The sequence below is a fragment of the Benincasa hispida genome, chromosome 4, assembly GCF_027475165.1.
Source record: "Benincasa hispida cultivar pf3 chromosome 4, pf3_genome.v1.1, whole genome shotgun sequence".
Lineage (NCBI taxonomy): Eukaryota > Viridiplantae > Streptophyta > Magnoliopsida > Cucurbitales > Cucurbitaceae > Benincasa > Benincasa hispida.
This window is the reverse complement of record NC_143481.1, coordinates 63152691-63179057: the sequence shown is the minus strand read 5'-3', so window position 1 is coordinate 63179057 and position 26367 is coordinate 63152691. Positions and strand designations below refer to the sequence as shown.

Below are 26367 nucleotides of genomic sequence, written 5' to 3'. Positions count from 1 at the left end.
TGGTTCCTTGAACCAACCCTCAACCCCAATATAGAAATAGAAATTGGTACTATAGGAAAATAGGTCTATTGCAACAATTTTTTTACAGCGATTTGACAAATGTTGCAAACGATTATAACATTGCAGCATTTTTAACAACACATGACCAAACTGCTATTCTTGATACAAATTGTAACAGTTTGGTTATATCGTTTATTAAAGTGTCGTAATTGAGATTCTATTACAACAATCGTGTCAATGATGTATTTACAATATATTTATTGCAACATTTGTTTTTAATGTAGCAATAAAATCAACTGCAATAGTTAACTTACAGCAATTAGTGCATTGCCCCGATAGTTTAGTACAACGGCAATAATTAAATAGCAATGCTTAAGATTATCGTTGTAGTCTATAGTTGAAAGTGAAACTTGGTATTTTTCTTAAAATTAAAGAAAATAAAATAAAAGACGGGAAAATAAAATAAAAGAAAAAATATATTTGTTTTCTATTTTTCTTATAACACAAAAAGTGGAGATCTCAAAACAGTAATTTATTAAGAAAAAAATGTAAAAATAAAAATAAAGTAATAACAGCAATTATAACCGTTGATTAAAAGAATTGAGTCCTGCCGACGGCTTCAACTCGCATTAAGGTAAAAAAAAAAAAAAAAAAAAAAAAAAAAAAAAGTAGTGTTGCTCCACATCCTCATTACAGCAATAAATTATATAAATTTAAAAATAAGAAAATAAATAACAAGTTGCATTTTGTAGAGAATAATAAAAAATATATATATTTTTTAATCCTCTTGGACAAGTTGATCAGTTAATTAAAAACTCAAGCCCTCTATTCCAAAATTTCCCTCAACATTGAATTCTTCAAAACCCAAAAGTTAATTGGGATTTCTTTCTCCCTTTTTTTCATTTCCGTTCATCCTAATTCCTACATTTATATATTAATCAAATCTTCTCATCTAAATTACTTCCTTGAAAATAACTCTTCAAAATACTGTATTTTTAAAGTAAATCCTCTTAAATTATTGATTCAATTTCCATTTTAATAAGAAATTGACGGAAATTAAGCTAGTTTCATGATACCAAACACGGAAATTCAATGCCCCATCACTTATACATCCAAAATGAATAATATCTATACATATATAGATATAACAAAAAGAAACATATATGGATTTACATTCTCATTTTTCACCACCAGATCAAAGACCTTAAGATCAAAACATGCGCATCAAATTTCTATAATATTGAGTGAAAATGCAATCAAAATCTCACGTTATATCATTATCGAGATATCTGAACATAGATTTAAAAAAGGCCCAGTCCTTAATAAAGATCATAACTACCATTAAAAAAAACAAAAGGATGATATCAATGGAAGTTAAAGTCTGGACCCAAAAAAAGAAACAAAAAAATTGAAGCGATTTAGCATTTGATTATCCACATTATAATGCCTAAAATAGTATATGATTTCTTTTTATATACTTTTGGTCTTTGATTTGGCAATATTCTCCGATACTCGAGCCAACGATTGTAAATTGCACCGCACGATCGTATTTACGAACACGCACGTTTCTTCTTTTGTATTTCCCGGCGGCACGTCCACCACGTACGACTCCACGACCACCGTTCCTCCGCCACCCGGTGCCACGTGTAAGCTCGTCACCGACCGGTAATTCTTCAGCCTGTGGTCCCCTCCTACAACGCTGAAGCTCATCACGTGCTTTTCGTCGTCCAGAATCTCCAACCGTTCTTTACTCGACAGCGCTGGCAGACCTGACACCACGTGCACCTCACGCACCGTTCCAACCGTTTCCCCATCGCCGTCCACAATCCGGCAACTCTTCAGAAAGTGCTTGTACGTTTGTGGGTTGTCGAACCGCCGGACCAACGACCAAACGACAGCCACCGGAGCGTCGATCGTCTGCACCACGACGGAGCTGCACTGGTCCGACGCCACCGCATGTTTGTGATCAGCGACCGGGCACGGAGGCGGCACGAATTGGTTTTTTGGATTAACGGCGGCGTGATGACAATTGAAAGCGGCGGTGGGTTTAGTGGCGGTGTGGCGGTAGAATTGAAGGGAAGACGGCATATTTGATTTTTGAGGTTAAGGGCTGGGTTCAAAGAGAGGATATATAATTAAGAGAAATGATATATAATATATATTTATTGGTTTTGGTTTGAGGGCATTTAAAATCTTTAAATATTTTTTTTGTATAAAGAAAATTGGAATTGAGATCCACTTGGAACAAATTTGATGTTATTAGAACTTACTTTGAGCAGTTGCCTTTGCCTTAGAATTGCAAGTGGAATTAGCAAGTGGCAAGCCCTTTGTTTGGACTTGGTATAATAATTAAATTTTCCACCTTATTTCCAATTCAAACTTCAATTTTGCCATTCCAAACGATTTATATGAAATACGTATAATTTCTAGACGTTTAAGGACTTGTCTAGAAACAGAGCATGTTCATTCTCTTGTCGATTGCCTTTACTTTTTCCTTCTCTTACCAAATTAAACACTAATTTATGTTCTCTATAAAATGAGATTTTCCCCAAATTTTCAAATCATTCTTGACCAATTTAAAACAATAGTGAGGATTGAAGCCTACTACAGTGTGTATTCACGTCATAGCATTAATATAATTTATCAATTTTTAATAATAGTATAAAATGTCCGGAATGATCATTTCCACTATGTTAAAAGGGTTATGTGAGAGAATTTTTACATCTCCCTCCTATTCTTACATTTTTCATAAATTTTCATATTATCTTTTGTCGATTGATTGTGATTTTTCGAATATAAGTGTCTATCTCAAAGACAGTAGAGGTGACTTTTCCAATTTTAGTTTACTATATATCTAGTCTTATCAAATAAATGCAATTGATATTAACGAGATGCCACTCTTCGAGATAGGATGCAATAGATGTCAATTGGATGCATTTGTTTGAGGTGGGATGGTCGTTACACATATCAAATTGGTGCATTGATTCTTCTAATGTATATGTGTGAGATGCAAAATAATTCCATGTTGTCCAAAGTTTAGAGAAAAATAGAAAATTTTTAAAAAAAAAATAATAATTTAATTGAATGAAAGTAGTAATTAATAAGGTAAAACAATGCATCCTTTCATGCAACTTCATAGTAGATATATAATAACATTAGAATAAAAATTATTCCATTATATATACTAACAATACTAAAATATTAACAAATTAATTCGATAATTTAATTGTTAGATCAATTTTTTCTCTTTTTATTGGATATAAATTTTTTTCTTTTTTTTAAAGACGATAAAACAATAATATTAAAATAAGAATTATTACATTATCTAACTTTTAAGAGTTAAGGGTAACTAAAACAAAATTGTATAATATTGATTTATTATATGCTAAAAATTACTATTTAAAAAATAATTACAACTACAAAATTTTACGTGCATTCTATGTATTCTTTTACTAGGTTATATAAATATAAAAATTTGTGCAGTAGGTGCTCGTATTATTATGCATTATTCACTGAACTATATAGCTTAAGGTGTTGTGAAATGAGGAACACAACGGAGCACACCGGAGCACAATGAGAATATAGATATAGAGAAAATATAATATAATAATAAATAAAATAATTAAAATTATGAAAATTGGATATATGAAAATTTGAGTAGAATTTTGAAGTGGATTTTCTCACCAATGTGTGTACTTTCAAGATCCACCAAATGTCACTATTTATACATAAAGTGGCAAGTAGGATGTGATCTTACATGCACACCAAGCATGAATAATTACAAGGCACATGGACAACATGAAGATTGACATTTAGCTTTTAGCACACTAAGCATTGGGCATCTATTTTTATAATATTTATAATATTCTTCCTTAGATACCCATATATATATGAAATATGCCTTGTCAAAAACCTTACTAGAAAAAACCCAATGAGAAAAACCCCTAGTGAAGGAAAAAAATTACATATTTCATATAATATATACTCCTAAAAGAATACAATATATTTACTCCCCCTCACCAAAGAATTAATTAAGATGTCTGAGTCTGCATTCCAATATTGTGTACTAATTTTTCAAAAGTTACAATTGGTAATGTCTTTGTAAATAAGTTTGTTAAGTTATCCTTTGAATAAATTTATTGTACAGTGATGTCATCATTTTCTTCAAGATCATGAATATAGAAAAACTTCAGTGAAATATGTTTTGTTCTATCTCCTTTAATATATTCTCATTTGATTTAGGTTGTGCAAGTTGTGTTGTTTTCATAAAATATTATAGGAAGATTTTATTAGAAGACAAGCCACATGTTTCATGAATATGCTGAGTCATTGTTCTTAGTCATACACATTCTCAACTAACCTCGTGAATTGCAAGAGTTTCAGCATGTTTTGAGGAAGTGGTCATTATGATCTATTTCACCGATCATCATAATATAGCAGTTCCTCCACAAGTAAACATATAATCTATTTGAGATCTAGCTTCATGTGAATTAGATAAATATCCAGAATCTGCATAACCAATTAGATCAAATTTTGATTTATTTGAATAAAACAAACTCATATCAATTGTTCCTTGAAGATAATGAGGTATATGCTTAATTTTATTTCAATGTCTTTTTGTAGGAGAAGAACTATATCTAAATAATAAAATTATTAAAAATGCAATATCTCGTCTTATATTATTCACAAGATACATAAGTGCGTCGATTGCACTAAGATATGGTACTTTAGGACCAAGAATTCTTCATTATCATCTTGAGATTGAAATATATCTTTCTTTATATCCAAGGAACGAACTTCCATTGGAATATTTAATGAATGTGCTTTGTCCATATAAAATATTTTCAAAATTTTTCCTGTATAAGTTGACTGATGAATAAATACCCCATTTGCTAAATGTTAAATTTATAAACCAAGGCAAAACTTTGTTTTTCCAAGATCTTTCATCTAAAATTCTTTCTTAAGATATTTTATTACCTTTGAAAGCTCTTTAGAAGTTCCAATTATATTTAAGTCATCAACATATACAATTATCATAGTAAATCTTGATTGTGATTTCTTTATAAAAACCCATGGATATATTCGATTATTTTGATATTCTTCTTTCAACAAATATCCATTCAGGCGAGTGTACCACATCCGTCCTGATTGTTTCAATCCATATAGTGATCTCTATAACTTTATTGAATACAATTCCTGGGAATTTGATCTATATGTTCTAGATACCTTAAATCCTTCTGGGATTCTCATATATATACCATTATCAAGAGATCCATATAAATATGTTATCACTACATCCATAAGATGCATATCCAGACTTTCATACATAGTCAGGCCAATTAAATATCTTAATGTAATTGTATCCACCACTGGAGATTATGCCTCCTTATAATCAATATCAGGTTTTTGTGAAAAACCTTCTGCAACTAGTATTGCTTTATATCTTGTCACCTCATTATTTTCATTTCTTTTGCTCACAAATACCCATTTGTATCCCACAGGTTTGACACCTTCTGGTGTTTGAATTATTAGTCCAAAAACCTAATGTTTTGAAAGTGAGTTTAATTCTGCTTCGATTACTTCTTTCTACTGAAGCCAATCTTTTCTATGTTGACATTCTTCAATGGATTTTGGTTCAGAATCCTCATTTTCAGATCTAATATCAAAATTAACATTATACACAAAAATGTTGTCAATAATTGCACGAGTTCGGTTCCATCTTTTTCCTATCATGACATAGTATATTGAAATCTCATTATTATCTTTAGGGATTTCACCTTCCTCACTATCATGTCAAGGGTTTCTTTATGGGTATTTACTGTTGGGGTTGATGCCTTAAATCTTATAGGGTCCTGTAGTTTGTAAACACGTGTATGAACATGTTGGGTTTTATGTCCTAAAACTCGCAGTTTGTAAAATAATAAACATTTTCTATTATCAATATACTTGTTATTGATCTCATAAATTGTTTGAAAGTCTAAATCCAATAAACTAAGACCCATGACTATTGTATGAGTACTTGAACTTTATGTGGAGACATAAGAGTGGATCGGGTTCGAGTAATAGTCAAAATGATCTATGATACATGAATGAGGTTGGGTACCTTATTCTGGTAACACCATTAGATGCGGCCTACTCTGTAGTTGTTACAAAGAGTTGTAAAGTGCTACATACGATGTGATCCTAATTCGTACATGTTATGACATGTAGAGTGGGGGCGTCCTATGCAATGAGTTTGCATAAGATCAGGACCAAGAAATAAGTCACTCTTACTTTATAACGTTGTTTACTGTTTAAGACTGACTATTTCACCTAGATAACCTAGGTAACTCGATCTTAATCCTGAGCTAACTATGAACTCCTGTTTATTCGGGATTGCTCTTAGATTTGCATAGTTGAGGGTTGGCTCAACAGCGCCAACTCAATAAGACTCCCATTTCAGAGGTAAGACCGAATAGATAGCTGGTGACATAGAGTGCAAGACGGAGTTCACGCCTACCCGATTTAAGGATAGGAGAAAGGTTGTTCTCTCAAGTACTAAATCCAGGTCTTGAACAAGGGGTCCAACCCTCTCACTGGGCTGAGAGAGTATTGGTTTGGTGATTGGATCACAAATCAGTTGTTCATTAGAGGATCAGTAGGGATTTAAGGAATAAGACGTAATCTCGGGGATAAAACAGATATTTGACCCAACCGTTATTAGAACAACTTGTGAAGGGTCGACTTGCTGATTATGGTTAAATCATGTGGACATAATATATCTACAGTGAGGAGAGTGCAATTATGGGCTTTAGTGGAATGACCCATTAGTTAACGAATGGAGATTAATTTGGTCTAATGAGTTTAGCCAATTAATCTCGGATCGTTAGAGCCCATGATCTGTAGGTCCGCGAGGTCTCCCTACTAGCTCCTAACGGACTAGATCTAGAATAGCTGATAAGTTAATTTGAAACGTTCAAATTAGAACTAAAGAAATTAGTAATTATATGAGATATAATTGTTAATTTTAGAATTAAACGAAATAGGAGAATTTATTTATTTAAATATGATTTAAATATATAAAGATGGATATGTGTTAAAATTAATTTAATATTTGATATTAAATTAATTAAGTTTTATTTAATAATTAATTCATGAAATTAATTAATTTTTCATTTTTGAAATCAAATAGATTTTTTAAATCAAAATTTGATTTTTAGATAAAATTGAAAAAATTACAAAACAAAAACAGAAAATGGAAAAATGGATTTTTCCATTATCCATCACCAAGTAGCTCACACATATTGCATTGTCTTGGCCTTGTCTTCTCCAAGCATGAGTTGCAACTCATACAACTCTTCTCTTTGCATGTTGATCTACAATATAATGAGAATATTTGAGTGAAAATCGGGCATGCAATCAAAAGAGTTTTTAGAGAAAAACTGGTTTGAAGAAAGGTTCTTCAACAAGGTTGCTGCAGTGAGCTTTTCTCCTTCATCCCTTGATTCAAGCTTGTTTTCAGTCCCACAACTCAATCTAGAGCACCAAGAGAATAGTGGGGAAGATCTTAAGGTGGTCTACAACAAGATATGGAGAAGATAGCAGCTGGAGATGGAGCTTTGAAGAAGTTCTATAAGAGGTATGTCTTGAAATCCATTTTTCTACAGAAACATGCTTTATATTATGCCAGAATTAGTGAATTCGAGTGCCTAGATGATCCTTGTGCTTCCGCTGCTGTTGATACAATCCTACAGAATAAACATTTTTGATGTAATAATATGAGATATTTTCTTCACTATTGTCTATGAAATATAAGATATTTTAGTTTCATTGACCACAAACCAATAAACAAAGATCCCTGGTTATCGTTGTAACTTAAGCGTGTATGTGGAGACGTACAAGTGGATCATGCCTTAAGTGATAACCTAAATGGTCTGAAGTATATGGGATAAAGAAGGAAAACCTTATCCTGGTGACACTACAGATAAGGCCCACTTTGTAGATGTTACAAGTGTTGTAAAGTACTACAAATGGTCTGATCCTAATCATTCATGTGGAGACATGCGAGCGAGGGTATCCTATACAAAGGAGTTTGCATAAGACCGGACCACGAAATGTTTAGTCTCGTTACATAACATTGTTCATGAAAGAGACTTTCATTTCACTCGGATGACCATAGGTAGCATGACCTTAATCCTGAGTGAGTTAGGAACTCCTGCCTATGAGGGCGGTCCTTTGATTTGCATAGGTGTGAGTGGCTAGATCTTCGACTCAAACCTACCACTTTAAGGATTCGTCTGATTGGGGAGTTGGGAACTTAGTTATGCAAGACGGAATTCACTCCTTCCTCGAAGCAGGGGTAAGTAGATAAATTACTCCCTTAAGGGCTGATTCCAGGATTTGAACAATGTTGTGCCACACCATCTCATGGCCTGAGAAGTGTTCACTCATAGTAGGACTATGATGTATTGTTCATTAGAGGAATCAGTGGTACTTAAGGAGTTAGATGTAACTACAGGGGAAAAACGGTAAATTGGTCCAACTGTACTTACGAGCGATTTGTGAAGGGTCATCGTACTATTGATTGGTTATATCCAATGGACACTGAAACATATTTGTAGTGCGAAGAGTGCAACTCTCGGTCTTTAGTGGAACGCCTGACAGTTAACGAATGTTGGATATCGCAATTAAAGAGTTTAGTCTGTTATTCATATACCGTTGGAGCTTCAAGCTACTGGTTCATAAGGTCCCTTTGGTAGCTCAATGGATTCAAGTTGATAATCAGTTTTTTGGTTAGTTTGAAGTGTTCAAATTAACAAAGGAAAATTTTATTATATATGATATAATTAAATTAATTCAATTATATATGATATAATTGATTTGATGTATTAGATACATTAAATAGAGTAATTAATATGATAAATTAGTTATTAAATTTATTTATAATAAAACAATTATGAGATAATTGTTGGTTGGTTATTATTTTCTCCTTTAACCGTGTTTGAGTGGGAAGTTACTATCAATTTTAATAACTGATGAATAAAAGTGAAAATGTTTCATTTTTTTCATAATCGGATCACATAACGATCGAGTGAAAGAAAGAGCTATACGATAGGCTTTGAGAGAGTGAAAGATGAGACATCGAGTTTACTACACAACAGCTTCTCGTTTACTAGACGATCGAATACCCTGTCTATACGATAGAATTAGACATTCTCCCACTTACTCGATCGTTGAGTTCCTCCTTCCCTCTACCAAGTCCACACAGAGCCCACACCTCCTAGATTCTCACACCTAGAATACAAAGACAATCGAGTGTTAGTGTCGAGTGTTTCTGTTTGAGGATTGATTCTTACTCGATTGGGTTCAAGGATCTGACAGTTTGTGAGTTGCACTAGTTGTTCATTGCATTCGTGCTTGTGATCGAGTTTCTTGGACGTTGAACTAGTGTTGATCGAGGGAACACACAAAGAAGAGTTCTTCAAAGGTATATCACTCGATTCTAGTTGGTTTTAAGAAGAAAACATGTTGTAATTTACTCGATGATGCATAACTGTTCTTTTTTGTTTGTAAATGTGTTGTTCTTTCACAATGGTTTTTCGAATGATCTTACTTTCGTTCACTGACTCTCTTGTATAAGAGTTCCTTTATTTACATCCTCAACCAATTCTTTTTTACTATTAGTTATTTTTCCTTTTTAAGGATTTTTATTTTTGGAACCCATTAGTCTACCACGTTTCTAACGTGTTACAAACTCATTAATGATAACTTGATGTGCTGGGATATCAATTTTCGATGGAGCATTTGCAGCTGGTGTATGTTATTTTGCTACCTTTTTTAGCATCTATAAATGCATCTGGTAACTGATTTGTTATATTTTGCGAATGAATTATTTTCTGAACTTCAAATACACATTAATCTTGTACGGAGACCTGAACAATGCATTCCATGTAATTTTTTTCTAATTTCTTAATTCCTCCCCTTAATGTTGGAAAATTTGTCTCACATAAAATAATAATCAGCAAATCTAGCAATAAATACATCACCCATCAGGGGTTCAAGATATTTAACAATTTATGGGGAATCATACCGAATATATATTCCTAACCTCCTTTGAGGACCCATCTTAGTGCATTGTGGTGGAGCAATTGGAACATATACTGCATACCCAAAAATTCTCAAATGAGAAATCTTTGACTCAGAGCCATAGGTTAATTGTAATGGCGAGTACTTATGATAAGCTTCTTGTTGGGGTTGATGCCCTAAATCTCGTAGGGTCCTATAGTTTGTAATTGTAATGTACAAACATTTTTTTATGTAATAAAATATTTTATGTTTTATTTCAAAATTAATTGCATTAACCACAAACCAATAAACTCACATCCAGGGTTATCTTGTAGCTTAAACATGTATCTAGAGACATACGAGTGGATCATGTTTAAGTGATAATCTAAATGGTCTGTAGTATATGGATAAGTCTGGATATCTTATCTAGTGACACTACAAGTATGAACCGCTTTGTTGGTGTTACAATTGTTGTAAAGTGCTACAAATGATTTAATCATGATCATTCATGTGGGGACATGTGAGTGGGGATATTCTGTACAAAAGAATTTGTATAAGACCGTACCACGAAATATTTAGTCTCATTATATAATGTCATTCATAATAGAGACTTACATTTCACCAGAATGATCATAGGTAAGATGACTCCAATCCTGAGTGAGTTGTGCACTTCTGTCTATGAAGGCGGTCCTTGGATTTGTATGGGTGAGAGTGGCCAGGTCGCCAACTAAAAAGCCTACCATTTTGGGGATTCTTCTTATTGGAGAGCTGGGAACACATCTACAGAAGATGGAATTCACTCCTTTTCCAATATCGGGGCAAGTAGATAAATTGCTCCCTTAAGGGTTAACCATTTTCTTCAAACCGCGCCAGATCTAAAGACTTCAGCCATTGTCGGTCTCATTCTGTTGTTCGTTGCACCGCCGTTGAAGCCCTAAGTCGTGTGTGACACCTACTCCAGCCTTTGACCTCAATCATCAACCAATCGTCGTGCGATGCCTTTTTTTTAGATCAGACTAGTCGTCTACCATCGTCTTTGTGGATGCTGGTGAGCGTTGTCCAGCAGTTGTAGATCATTTCCATCGTCGGTCAATCTTTTGGGTAATTTTTTGGTTGTTCTGATTGTCTTGGAATGCCCATTGAAGTTGGTGTAAGTTTTGGCGAAGATTTAATTTATCTATAATTTTGGCATAGATTGAAGGAATTGTTTGCGATTGAGGTAAAATTGGAGAGGGCCACACTTTGGTAAGTGTTTGGAGTTATTTTGGACTGGATTGGGATTTGGTATTAGGCCATAAATGCTAAATTAAAATTTTAATTTATGTTTAGGGTTGATTCGAGTTTTCCAAAGGTATTATGGAGATTAATTGTTTGGATTAAAATTTGTGAGCAAATTTAAGGTAAGTAATCTTACTACTGGAACCACCTTTGTGCCAGGCGATAAGATTCAAGGATAATTTTGATGATTCTGAGACTGTATGAATCAAAATGCCTGATTAAAGAGGATATATGAGCTTATTTTGTTATGTATGATATATGTTATTTATAGGGGCAAGATCTTATTGGACAAGATATTTACAAGAATGTATGAGCATGATCTAGATCTTGTTAGGCATGTATAAGAATATATGAGCTTTATGTTATGATTTATGTATGGGACTCTGTTTAATGATGTATGACATTTATATTAGTGATAGTTTCCCCCTACCTGATAGGCTTGTACCCACCAGAGGTTTGTGTTTCCTTGAGGATTTACCAGAAGTTAGTGATCTCCTTTGGGATTTCACCAGAGGTTTATGTTTCATCAGGATTCACCAGATGTTAGTGATCTCCTTTAGGATTTTACTTGAGGTTGGTGATCTCCTTCAAGATTTCACCAGTGGTTTGTGGGTACATCTCACCTACAGTAGATCGAGTTAAACTATTTACTAAATGGTCATCCATGAAAAGTAGAGGTTTATGCATGTCCCACTAGATAATAGCATTTATTGGACATAAACGCCTAGCCTGACCTAGGTAGTGGGGTTACTTATTGAGTATTTTATACTCATTCTTTTTCATGTTTTTTTTAAGTAAAGGTAAGAACATGTCGGAAAATGACAAGCGGAATCCACGATCGAGCCACTGAGACCAGTCAATACTTCTGTTCATCTTTTTCTATGTCTTCATGATTTTAAACTTAGCCAATTGTTAAATTTAGAGGATTTTTATTAGTTATTTTCTTTTTGCACATTGGATGTTTTGGATGATGTTTTATTGTGATATTTACTTTACTTCATTATTTAAGGGTACCTTGTTAAATGAGCTTCATTTATTTACTTTTAAATAAAGTTATTAATTTTTTTCTTTTATCAAATCATAGGAAAGCACATTTTGAAATGTAGCCTGCATGTCTATAGTAACAACCTGGTTTAAGTTCTAGGGAGCCAGGTCATTACAAGACAACTAAATACCAAAGGCTTGGTCTCCTTTTATAGGCTTCGAGTCCATAATTTTTCTAAGCCTTTTCGATGTAGGACAAGCCCATGACTTTCCTAAACCTTTTTAATGTACGACAAGCCTAGTAGTGGAGCCAAAAATTTTATCTAGGGGCATTTATGCAAAAAAAAAAAAAAAAAAAAAAAATCTATAAATGAACGTAAAAAAGTATTCATAACTTCATAAATCAACTAATTTAGCACATTACAATTCCCCTCTACGAGTTTTCATGTTTTGAAATCGATCCATGTTAACTTCATATCTAACTTATCAAATAAATCCTTTTCAATATAGACTATAAGACAATCATTCATTCATTGATCTCCCATTCGATTATGCAATCGAATCTTCACAATATGCAAAATGTTCTCTCCATAGTAGTTGTGGCGACAAGTAAAATCAACGCCAAGGTGAGTAATATCTAAACTAATGGATGGACCTTATTTTTATTGGTCGAGACCATTTTTACTATAAGATTACATATGCTTTTTAGCTAAACAAACTCAATATTTGAACGCATATAAATAATGTAATTTTGAAGTTGATCCTCAAGATAGATAGCTCAATAGCTGAAAAGTCTCTTAAGTCAAAATGAGCAAGTTGACTAAGCTTTTTTTTTTTTATCAAAAGAAGCAAATAAATTACTCAGATTTAGACATGCCACACGGAGAAGAAAATCAGTATTTGTTTCAGTAAATCGATTATTCAACTCTTGAAGTTGCATATCAATGACGACATAGAAAACTTCAACACGATAATAATGAAAATTTGCAACTGGTTAAGATTTTTGCCTTTATTGTCCTCGAATTAGAAATAGATCATCAATTTTAAGGACTTCAATATGATGACTATGACTGGAATCAGAGACCATAATCAACAACGAATCCTAATCAGACTATCTTATTTTATGCAGTCTTTCTTTACAAATTTTGACTAAATTCATTGCATTCACAATATCTTGATCTTTTCTTTGTAATGCTTGAGACAAGGCATTTGTGATTCCCAAGATAATTTCATAAAATGAATATGAAAAACAAAGTCAAAAGATAGAACCAAACTTATTAGAGTCTTTGCTTCATATTTTTGTTCTGAATTTGATCCACATCGCACAATTGTCTCAAGTACATTAGCTACTGAAGAGAACATTGTCATAAAACTCATTAAAGTTTAATAATGTGATCCCCATCGAGTATCTCCTGGTCGTTTAATCATTATCTCTTAATTTAATCCTTGACCACTTAATATTTCACCATTGTTTCAAGTTTAAAAAAATGAATATGTTTCTCTCGTAGAATATCTCGACATTTTGCTGACGCCCCAATTACATTTACCATATTTGTAACAATAAAAAACATGCTAGCAATTTCTACATAATTTTTAGCAGTAGCTATAAGAACTAATTGAAACTGATGAGAAAAACAATTAATATAAAAAGCACATTCATTTTCTTTCAGAATATGACCTTACATATTACTTACTCCATCATATCCTTGTCCTCGTAAACTAGTGATGCTTAACCCATGTTGAGGAAAAAAATCATCTATGGCTTTCTTAAGTGATATAGAACTTGTATTATTGACATGTATGATTCTACCAAATCGTTCCATCACATGACCTTTATCCACATATCGCAATACAATTGACTTCTGCTCCTTTAAAGATACATCTTTTGATTCATCTATCAAGATAGAAAACTGTTTGTCACTCATATCTTTTATAACCATGTTAACAACTTCTACTGTAATGGAATGCACTATATCTTTTTGAATATCGAGTGAAGTCAATTTCAAATTATTAGGGGCATGTTTCAAAGTCATAACCTCAATATCCTTATTATGGTTGCATAACCATTGTAAAAGTTCAAGAAAATTACCTTGATTCTTCGAATAATTTGTCTCATCATGTCTACCGAACGCAAGTCCTTGTTGTAAAAAAAATTGAATACAATCAATCGATGCACCTTATAGAGTTCGATACTCAACTCGTGCTTGGTCAGATATCCAATTTAAAAAAGTTTCAATATGTTGTTTTTGTTTCAAAAGAGTCTCACATTTACCCAAAACCTTATTGTGTGCACTATTAGGACCACCAACATAAATATGCAATTTCTCTTTTTTCTTCCAATTAAAAAATCCTTCACTGACAAAGCAGACACCTCCTGACTCTTTACTTACTTCTAGTTTCAATAGGTAGCAATATAAACAGAATGCAGAATCCTTTGAAATGCTACATTCTAGCCAATTAGAATATTCACTAAGCAAAGCTGGATTAAATCGTCTTGACTTTCTACCAAATTTCTTAAGTGAAAAAGTGTGATTTTTAGGTTGACACAGACCTTTTAGAAAATATGCTCTACAAACTTGATCTCGAATATTATAATTATAATCATAAATTTGGTTCTTAGACCAAGATCTATGGATAGTTGTTCTAGATTGAATTCTGTATATACTCAAAACCTTTTTCTTCTTTGAAGATGATGTCTGTATTGTCTCTACTGTTTTTTTTTTCTTTTATAATATCTCTCCATATTAATTTTGAATTAACTCTATAAAAATATTAATAATAAGAATATTACATTCTATTATATAGATTTAAAAGCATCTAAACTTAAAGTCTAAGAAGATAATAAAACTTACTTGTTGAGTTCATATATCCAAACGAGTTACAACAAATAATCCTCTAACTTGAACTCTGAAATTAATTTTAATGTAAATGTAAAAATGACATGGAAACAAACAAAAATATATAGAGAGTATTGTGAATATAAAAATTACGTACAAAAAATTAATAGCACAATAAAAATATCTCTTCATATTGGATTAGAGCTAACTCTACAAAAGTATTCACAATAAAAATGTTAAAAAACTATTATGTAGATGTAAAAATATAAGAATAAAAAAGTCTAAGAAGAATTTCAAACTTACATATCAATTATGCGATACGTATAGCCTAACGAATAATAAAGAAATTATCTTGTACAACTCTAAAACTAATATATATAACAAGGAAAAAAAACTTCCACAGAAGATAAATGAATTGCATTGATTTTGGAAAATTTGTACGGATGACCCAAAAATTGGGCCCAAAATGTCAAATGATCCATTTTTAAAAATTAGTGTCAATTGACTCTCTGCTGACATTATCACTATACAAAATTACGTAAATTGCCCTTACTTCTTCGTCTTCTTACCTTTTTACTGAGAACCCACCAAAACTAAACTATTCTTCATTCAAATTTTCCAAGGCTAACGACTTCATATCGCTCATAAATGAAAAAACTATTTCTGACTTGCAAACGATTCTACTGCCGCCGACAAATCAAATCTTATCGATAAGTCTGTCAATATGGTTTTTTTGGTTTTCAATGTGTTCTGTGGTTGAAGACGAGTAGAAAGAGTTTGTGAGCGAGATAAATGAGAGTGAAATCGGTAGAGCAACACCGGAGAGAGCGAATGTGAGCGATATAAGTGAACCTATGGTTTTTTTTGTTTGTTTTTCTTGTTTTCGATGTGTTCTGTGGTTGAAGACAAGTAAAAAGAGAGAATGTGAGGGAGATAAGTGAGAGCGACACCGGAGAGAGCGATACTAGAGAGAGCGATACTGAAGAGAGCGATGCCGAAGAGAGAGATGCCAGTGAGAGCGATTTTAGCGAGAGCGATGCCAGTGAGAGCGAGTCTAGCGAGAGCGAATCCAGCGAGATTTAAACAAAATGTTGTTTTACATTTTTTTTTTCTGAATGAGTTTATTTATTGAATTTTTTAATAAATGCTGGAGGGATTTAAGATGGCTACACGTTTCAGAATAGCCAAAGCCGACCGATTTCCCGGTCAAGAAACCAGCTTGGCCCACATTTCTAATGCAAATAAGATTGTCAAAGAGAAGCTCACACCAACGCAGTTAGCCATGTTCAAGAGAACAGTTTTTGGGCGATTTGTAGACGTTGACATGGTGTTTAACATCTCAATTATCCATCACATGTTGCTTAGAGAAGTGAAGAGGACAAAATCAAACTCAATGTCATTCTTTGTCTGTGGGAAGGTTGTCACCTTTTCGAAGGATGACTTTTTGGTGATGACTGATTTGTGGCAATCCCCATCACGAGTTGATCGGAACCAGCAGTCCTCATATGAACTTGCTATCAATTATTTTGGTAATCGAGTGACGAAGGACACTTTACACCTCCGTCAACTTAAAGAAAAATACAAGGACTTAAAGTTTGAAAATGATGATGATGCTGTGAAGATCAGCCTAGTTTACTATACTAAGGTCGCAATGATGGGGAAAAACAAACAGAAAAATGCAGTCGACCTCAAACGTTTCAAGGACGTTCAAAACTTGGAGTACTATAATAGTCTTAATATACCATTATTTGGGAAAGGACATTGGATGCCCTAAAGACTGCGTTGAATGATAAGAGCAGTCTATACAAGACGAGGGTCAAAGAAAATAAAAACTACGTTGTGAAGTACTCCTTACGTGGATTTTTACAAGCGTTCCAGGTAAATTTGATTAACATAATAATCGTGTTGTTTGATCTAACATTACTATTGTTCTTAAAATATTTTAAATTTTATTTAGGTTAAAGAGGGCACTGTGATGTCAGATAGTTCTAAAAGTGGCAATAGGTCGACGAGTGAGGGAGGTAGTCCTGAAAGTGAAAGTGATGGTTATGACCATCGTGGAGATGACAATGATGAGGTTTTAGGGTGGAGGGAGAGGATGAACTCGAGCATTCTGAGCACGAGGATGCTGAATATGGAAGGGTAGAAGGAGAGACATACACACGTAGTGATGATATGTTCCATGATATGATAGGGGACGTACACGAGAAGGACGAGTTGAACCAAGTTGATGTCTTTCTTGCGGACTCCGGTACAGAGCGATCTGTGGATAAGGAGTGTCTTGAGTATGCAGCCCGCCGTAGGGAGGGAGCCAATGCCGGCGAGTCTATTTATTCGTATCTGCGGTCCATTGACAACTCACTATCGAGGTTGGATGGTCGTATATCGGGTTTAGATAGTCGTGTATCCAGTATGGAGGAAAACATGACTAATATGAAAGGGCAATTGTCGGCCATCATTGTTTAGCTTTTACGAGTTCATAAACTCACCATTTTACTTTACTAATTGAAGGGATCCACGGTGAATAAGGAGACGACCAGGTCACCCATCCCATCTCGGGATCCTGATACGACTGCGACTGCCTCTGACACTCTCATTCCCATCCCCCTTCTACAGCCGATACCACTACTTCACCTACTCCCACCCCCCATGTACAGTCCGATACCACCACTGCCACGACATCACCGATTGATGTCGAACCTATACAAGTCGATGTCCCACAAACAGAGCTCGACATGTCTACCTTACTCACCATGCCACATATAGAGGCTGACATGTCTGGCATCCCAGAGGCAGACACTTCTAGGATTGTTACGACCACAGAAGGAGTTCCACTGGTGAGTAATTTATTGATCAGTAATCTTTGTTAATATTTTTATATTTCTTAATGAGTAACGTTTTGTTATTTGTTTATGTAGGAATCTCGAAGAATTAGTCGTAAGAGAAAGCCGGTTGATAAATATACACCCCAAGCCCAAGTAAGGAAGAAAAGTGTGGCTAAACATCCTCTCCCAGGTGTAGCTACCTCAATATCCAGATCGATCGTCACATATAACGTAGCACACGATGTTCCACACAATATCCTGACAGAAATGATGGGCTGGATCTCAGACGACAATACAGACAACGAGGTTCGAGAGAACTTCTTTAAACCACTCGCCAAGCAATTCTTCAAGGAATTGATTACCCCAAATTCGTTGGTCGGGTGCGATGTTAGTATCCTAGTCTTTACGTCTTTACATGTTGGCTATCTTGTACTTTTATTGACATATTATTTTTTCATGCAGACATAAATACTTTATTTTATTTTATGAAAGATAAATTTTATACCCAGCCTGACATGTGCATGCACAAGTTCACCATCTTGCCAATTTGTGTAACAGTAAATTTTGATATTTTGTTTCTTAACTTCTCATTTCGTTAAGTTTCCTGATCTTTACTTCTTTACTTAACTTCTCATTTTATTTGACAGAGTCACCTTAATGCTCGTGGCGGGGTATTTAAACGAATAAAGAATAAGTCACTTCTGGAGGTTGCCCTAGCTTGGGAAGATGAAGACACGTATAAGGACTACGTCACCGATAAATTCGATGTCAAATGGGCAGATGTTGATTTTGTTTATACGGCGATGAATATCAGTGACCACTGGATGGTTCTTGCAATGGACATTAATAGAGGCCACATGTTCGTGTTCGATTCACTTCCGTCATACACACTAATGACAAAGCTGGTGAATTGACTAGAGCCATTGACGATCACATTACTATCCCTACTTCACTACTGTGACGTGGATCGATCGAAGCCGGACCTATCCACAGCCCGTTAGAAAATCTTGCCATCTATGAACGCCGACATACAACACAAGTCGCTTGATTGTCACATTTTCGCAATAAAACTACTGGAACACCTAGTGACTGGTGCTGATCCATCCGTAATCACTCAGGAGAAGATGAGTGAATATAGGATGCAATTAGCGTGTCAGCTATGGACAAACACTCTATATTTTTTATATGTATAGAACATTGTATTTTTTATGTATGTAAAAACATTCATTTATTTTTTATGTATGTAAAAACATTCATTTATTTTTTATGTATGTAAAAACATTCATTGTATAATTGAACCTATATTTTTTATGAAAGTTCAAAGTTCAAAGTTCAATATCATAATTTTATCAGAACATGTATTTTTTATGTATAATGGAGCTACTGCTCTTTTCATTGTATAATTGAAAATCTATTCTTTTATGTAAGTTCAAAGTTCAAAGTTCAATATCAGAATTTTATCAGAACATGCATAATTGAGCTTAGAACATTATATGGTTCAAGGTTTGAAGTTCAAAGATTGAGAGAGCGAGAAGTTGAGAGAGAGCGAGATTGTGAGAGAGAGCGAGATGTTTAGAGAAAGCAAGATTGTGAGAGAGAGCGAGATTGTAAGAGAGAGCGAGATTGTGAGAGAGAAAGAGATTGTGAGAGAGAGCGAGATTGTGAGAGAGAGCGAGATTGAGAGAGAGCGAGATCGTGAGAGAGCGAGATTGTAAGAGAGAGCGAGATTGTGAGAGCGAGATTGGGAGAGTATTTGTTATCCATTTTTGTTACAAGTATGAAGATTGAGAGAGTATGAAGTTATTGTTTTTTGTTACAAGTATGAAGATTGAGAGAGTTTTTGGTATCCACTTTTGTTACAAGTATGAAGATTGAGAGAGTATGAAGTTATTATTTTTTGTTTTCAGTATGAAGATTGAGAGAGTATGAAGTTATCCAATTTTGTTACAAGTATAAAGACTGAGAGAGTATGAAGATGGATAGAGTATGAAGATTGAGAGAGTATGAATATTGCTATTATATAAATGCTCCAACTTGTTATTGTTTTTTGTTTACAAGATGAAAGTATGAAGTATGAAGTGTTACAAGTATGAAGTATGTTACAAGTATGAAAAAGTATGAAATATGTTACAAGTATGAAAAAGTATGAAGTATGTTACAAGTATGACGTATGAAAAAATGATCAATGGTATTTATAACTAAACTGGATAAGGGGTGTTTGTGTCTCGGTCTCTGGCATTTTTGGCACGTCGCACGGTTGTAAGTGGTTCAGTACAATTTTGGCGGTTATGTCCATAATTCCCACACCGACCACATTTCATTTGTCTACGAAATTCTCCTCTGGATGGTATTCTTCTCACACTCTGTCGCCCAGCTTGTGGCACAAACTTCGGAGGAAGGATAATCTTTTCTACGTATCCAGAAGGTCTTTTTCATTCAGATATGTGGCCAAGTGGATTTATAGGCTTTGCATACGCAGTCATTAGAGAGTCCACTGTATAAAATCAACTGTAAAGACTGTGGATGGGTATATTTCTTTCCTTGGCAGCAACAATTGCATGGGAACACGGGATACCAAGTGAGTCGAATTCCTTACACGTGCATTTCTTCATGTGAAAATTGATGATACTGTCTAATCGATTATCTCGTACGTGTACCCGATAACAATCAATAGGCTCCACCCGATATCGTCTGCCCTTATCGGCATCACTTGCCAATCAGGTTTCACAGTAGTTAGAGTGCAATGTCGTTCTAGATGTCCAATAATTCCTCCGTTCATAGAACCACAATTGGAGCATTTCACTAACATGTTCAATCAAGCATACTATGGACATTAGTCGATACTCTTTAGTTAAGGAATTGAAACACTCTGCACTATTTGATGTCATGTTATCATATTTTTGTTCTATTTGGTAAACTCGTGCCCACCTTTGAAGACCGATGTCTTTCAAATATTTCGTGACAGCACCGTCTTTAAAACTATGGAGTTCGTCCCATTTTGTCTGGAACTCTGTCATGCGAAATGCTCTTGCTGCTCTTTAAATATCCCAACAACCGTGCTATCCTTAAAGTTTATAACCAGATTCTGTTCTATATGCCATGTGCACAATCCATGAATGCTGTGGGAAAAAATGGACGAATAGCATTGCCGATAGATACCATCCGATCAGACACAAATACCAGATTATCAGGTTCTCCGATATTGCATTTCAAGTTTGACATAAACCATTTCTATGATCGATCGGTTTTATTGTCCACTATTGCATATGCTAGTGGGTATAATTGATTGATCCCGTCCATAGAAACCGCAACCAACATGGTGCCATTGTATTTTCCTTTTAAGTGCGACTCATCAACAATAATACAAGGCCGAAAGCTCGTAAAACCTCTAATACAAAGCCCTAATGCCATAAACATATACTTGAAATGCACCTCATCTTCAAGTTTGATCTCAAAGACTATACCCGGATTCTCTATTTTTAGCGCTTCTCTATAAGAATGTAGTATGGAGTATGAGTATTCTAGAGTACCTCTAGTGAGATCATATGCGGTTTCCCTTGCACGCCACGCTTTATCATAACTTATGTTCACGCCATAATCTCTCCTCATATCCTCAACGATATGACAAGGTTTATAAATACGTCTTATGCCCGTGAACTTATCTTTGATGAGTTGACCAACAACCGTAACAGTTGCTTGTCTATGGTCGTGATTCAAAATTCCTATGGAACATGTGTGCGAACTGCAGTACTTTGTGATCTTAAATATATCAGACCCTTCCATTTTGACTGCACGAAGACTCCACTTACATGTCTCCTCAATGTATTTGACAGTGAACAGAGATTTGGTTGATTTTCTGACCTTAAATTCAAAATTTCTGTTGATGGACAGAATAAATAATCTCATTTTCAAGTTCTTTTTGCTCAAAAATAGTTGACCAACTTCAACGTCTTCTGTCCCAGATGAAGAGGTGCCAGACATAATCAACTCTGTCCTATGACTTGAAGACACAGATGGTGGAACCACTGAAGCTGCTATAGAACGACGCACATCTCCATGATCACGATCCATTTCATTCAATCCTACTGGTTGCTCATTCACATCTACATCCACTGAAGGACCAAAATCCATATAATCGAATGTTGATGGTATAGTGTTGGTAGATAATGAAATATCAGTGTTGGTAGACAATGGAATATCATCCTCTTCCTAACGAAACTGATATGATTTCTCGTATTGTCTGTCCACAGCCGTATCATCATAACTCACATTTCCAAATCCCATTCCAACCCTTTCGTCCTATTTAGACTTCAACGTTACAGCTATCTGAAGTCTACTAAGCTCTTCTCGCAAAAGAAGGAAGTGAAAATCATCATCATCCGTTATGCATTGTGGTGGGCTTCAAATTCAAGATTATATTTAACTTTCAGGATAAGATCAAATTCTGAAGAACTGACTTTTGTAACCCTGTAAATGCGAGATTTAAGTTCTTCATAATTTACTGTAGGGGGCACAACGATTCCTTTCAACTATCCCCCAATATACGAACTTTCATTCTCATCCCAATCTCCTCCAAATCAAATAAATAGACACTTTTTTGTCATCCTATAAAGCAAGAGAACATTTGTCATTAAGTTGTATAAGAAATTGAAGTGTACTCTTGCTCTCGCTCAAAATCTCGCTCTCTTTCTTACTCTCTCCCAGTACAAAATTTCGTAATGCTACCTTTCCAAAAATAACACATAAAAAATAATTAAACAGACTCAAAATAATTCACCTTTCTGAAAAAGCTGTTCCTTTCTGAGAAAGCCTCGTCTTGGAAATCCCCGTTTGAAAAATCTCCGTTCAACAAAATACCGTAAAAAACCAGAGAAGTAATCACCTTTGAAATGGAGTTTAGAGTTTAAAAACATCATCATTGTATTGTGTTTAGGTATTATTGATTTGATTTGAGACTTCCATCGTGACATTTTGTCAAATCAACAGTATACTAACGAGCAATCACATCAAATCAAGGAATTTCAAGCGAGAGTAAGAGCTAGAGCGAGAACGTTTAATCAGATAAGAGCAAGATTTACCTCGTAAGACTAGTGTAAAGGCAATTTACGTAATTTGGTATGACGATGATGTCAGTAGAGGGTCAATTGACATTATTTTTTAAAAATATGTCATTTGATATTTTGGGCCCAATTTTTGGGTTATCCGTACAAATTTCCCACTGATTTTCTAATTTTTTAGAGATTGATTTGCAATTGCAACCTAAAAATTTAAAACCTATTTTATATTTTAATTTCATATTTAGATTTTTTTTAAAAAAAAAAAGTCTCACTTTTATTTCCAAGATAAACCAATTTGGATTTTTGTTTCCATCAAGATAAATCCGTTTTGATAAAGGAATCTCATTTTTAAATCAGATTTTTTTTAAAAAAAAAAATGATAAACCAGTTTTTAAGCGGGAATTTAAAATCAAAGTTAAAAAGGATCAATTAGGAATTGAACTCAAGTCTTGTGCAACTTCCATCAGCCCCTTAACCACCGAACCACAAAAAAATTTATTAATAATATTATTAATTATTAGTTAAAAATTTATATTAAAAATATAAAAACCGATAATTTGAGGGAGTACGTGCCCCAACCTCTATGTGGTTCCGCCTTTGGACAAGTCTATGACTTTCCTAAATCTTTTTTTATGTGGGACAATTGCACTTCTAATATTTTATCAAAAATCTAACCGTTCAAGATAGAAATTCTTATTGATAAAAAAATTTCAAAAATATTTACACTTTGTAGCACAATTTTGGAATTTTTTGCTATAAAGTATAAATATTTTTAAATATTTTTAATTTTAAAAAGATCCCTAAAATAATAGATAAGTCTTAGATATCGATGAAAATGGGGTTTAATTATGTGATATATGTTATCTTCTTCTGAAAACTTCTCTGAGAAAGATTCCCTTGTATTAAAATGGTCTCAACGAAACTGGATTGTTTAATGGATAAGAAAATATTTTTAACTTCAATTAATAAATCTCATTATGCAATTATTTCTCATCATCAGGTAAAACTTTTCCAATTAATAATCACAATAAGCAATAAATTAATAAATAAACGCAGCGCTATGATTAAGGTTTGCCGTATTCTCATGCACCTACTCTTTTTTTTTTCAGTTTAATTTAGAGAGACAATACAAAATTTAAATTTGCACCTTAATTAATCGGCCACCAACTTTTATAAATTGAATTCTATAAAGAGAAAGCTAGAGACTATAGGCAAGTTGATCTTATAATCTCCCATAGATTCTATTATGAGAGATGACTTTTGTTTTGTTTTCTTTTTTTTTTTCTATTAATAGTGGAAAATTCAATTTATTTCATTACTTTATTCATTCTATTAATTATATATCTAAACATGGTTAAAAATAATAATAACCCTTCAATCCTTATATAATTAAAAAATTGTTTTAATTGACAAAATTGCTAAAAATATTTTCAAATATAGTAAAATGTCTATCAGTGATAGAAAATATCTATCAATGTCTATCCTGATAGAGATATTTTACTATATTTATAAACATTTTAATTTATTTTCCTATATTCGAATAGTCCTATTTAATTTCATGCATAACCATTTTAGTCATAAGATCATATTAAAAGGCATTATAATATCTAAAATATACCATGGACATAACAAGTATACAAAATAATATTCAATTATAAATTTAGTCTTTTAACTTTTTTTTTTTTTTTTATATTTGTGAGTGTTGTCCGAACCAGCTTACATGCACATCGACTAATCTCACAGAACAACTTGTCTGACCCTACAACATTTGGGTGTCAAGGAAATCCGTAGGATATTAAATTCATGAACCCTTATCCCTTTTGGCCTTTCTTTTATATTTTCATTGCCACTAGAACTACTCATGGTGGTTAATTTAGTCTTTTAACTTATATTAATCATATCATGTTGATAAAAAACTCATGAAGTAATTCTAGTTACATTTTATTTCTTTATTTCAAGATGTGAGTTTACACTTATGATGGTAGTAAAAAACTAAAACAAACTAAACAAGATATGCTACTTTGGTAATTTTATTTAATTTTTTTTAAAAAAAATAATAATATCTAGATGGGAGAATCGATCGATCATTTTGAAATTACTAGTATAAGCATTATACCAATTAAAAATACCTATCATTAAAATATATATATATATATATATATATATATATCAGTTAAGAATTCATTTATTCCGTACTAAAAAAAATTAAAGATCTATTATTGAAATTATAAACATAAAAAAAATATATATATATATAATCAAAGTTGAGATAGATAAAGTTAATGGCATTAAAAAGAAAAATCAACTAGGCAATTGAGAGAGAAATAGAGATTACTTTATATTTACCAAGTCCACCAAAAAGAGCTAATAATTTAATTAGATGTGAAGAAGCGGCTGAACTGACCATTGAATCGGCCTCCACCTAACATTGCAACATGCTAAATAATCATTTTCCATTCCCTTTATATATACCATACAACCGATCCTATATTTTGAACTAAACCCTCTCTTACCTTATGTTTCTTTTTAATCTCCTTTAAAAAAAAATCAAATTGTTTTTTTTAATTAAATAAATATCAATTTTTTAAAACATAAAAGTGATCTAACATAGAATACAAATGTCAAGTACGATGTTACAGATAATATGTATGATATAGGTGGCCAATACCAAAACAAACAAAAATATAAAAACATAGAGATTGATAATCCAACTCAGTGCAATATCATCTACGTCTAAAAAACTGTTTGCTCGATGGAAAGAAACTTCGCTATATAAAGAGTTTAGCAATTACAACAAAAAGTATTTTATTTGATAGACTCTCTATTCAATGACTCATGTGTAGCTTTCTCTTCAGTTTCAACTTAGGTTCTCCCTAAGTTTGAGCTTCCATCATTTCCACAATAACACTTCTCCAAACTCTGTATGAGATCCCTTCAATACAATATACTTAGGCTTTTCCTAAATGTGAGATCTTCTTACCTTCATAAGCAAGCTTTTTTCAAGTTTTCATTGAGCTTCCCACAATATATCAAAAAAAAGAACTCATCTTGAGTTCTACAATGACCGACAAAAATACAACATCAAAGAGAAATACAAAGATTTTTAATAATGATACATGAAGGTTAAGGCTTAGACAAACCCTAAGCTCAAAACTTTCATAAAACACACTTTTTTAAAAATAAAGAGGCTAACTCTAAAAATGAACAAAACCACAATATATATGGGTACCTTTGAGAAGATCTTCAAGAAAAGAATAAATCATCTCTACATGAAAAAATACAACAGGTCATAAAAACTATAGAATCTCGCTGACAGATAAAGAAAAAGAATTATGTAGAATT

The 26367-nt window shown here is 33.3% G+C and overlaps 3 pseudogenes across 1 annotated transcript; all 3 read right to left on the bottom strand.

Annotated features, from left to right (window-relative positions):
- Positions 1-1251: 1251 nt before the first annotated feature.
- LOC120076267 (abscisic acid receptor PYL4 pseudogene) lies at positions 1252-2147 on the bottom strand (annotated as a pseudogene). The gene has a single exon (XR_016528950.1). The product of XR_016528950.1 is annotated as an abscisic acid receptor PYL4 pseudogene (transcript).
- Positions 2148-13126: 10979 nt separating this feature from the next.
- On the bottom strand, positions 13127-13779 carry LOC150036876 (uncharacterized; annotated as a pseudogene).
- A 206-nt stretch (positions 13780-13985) lies between these two features.
- LOC150036875 (uncharacterized) lies at positions 13986-15171 on the bottom strand (annotated as a pseudogene).
- Between the last annotated feature and the right edge of the window lie 11196 nt (positions 15172-26367).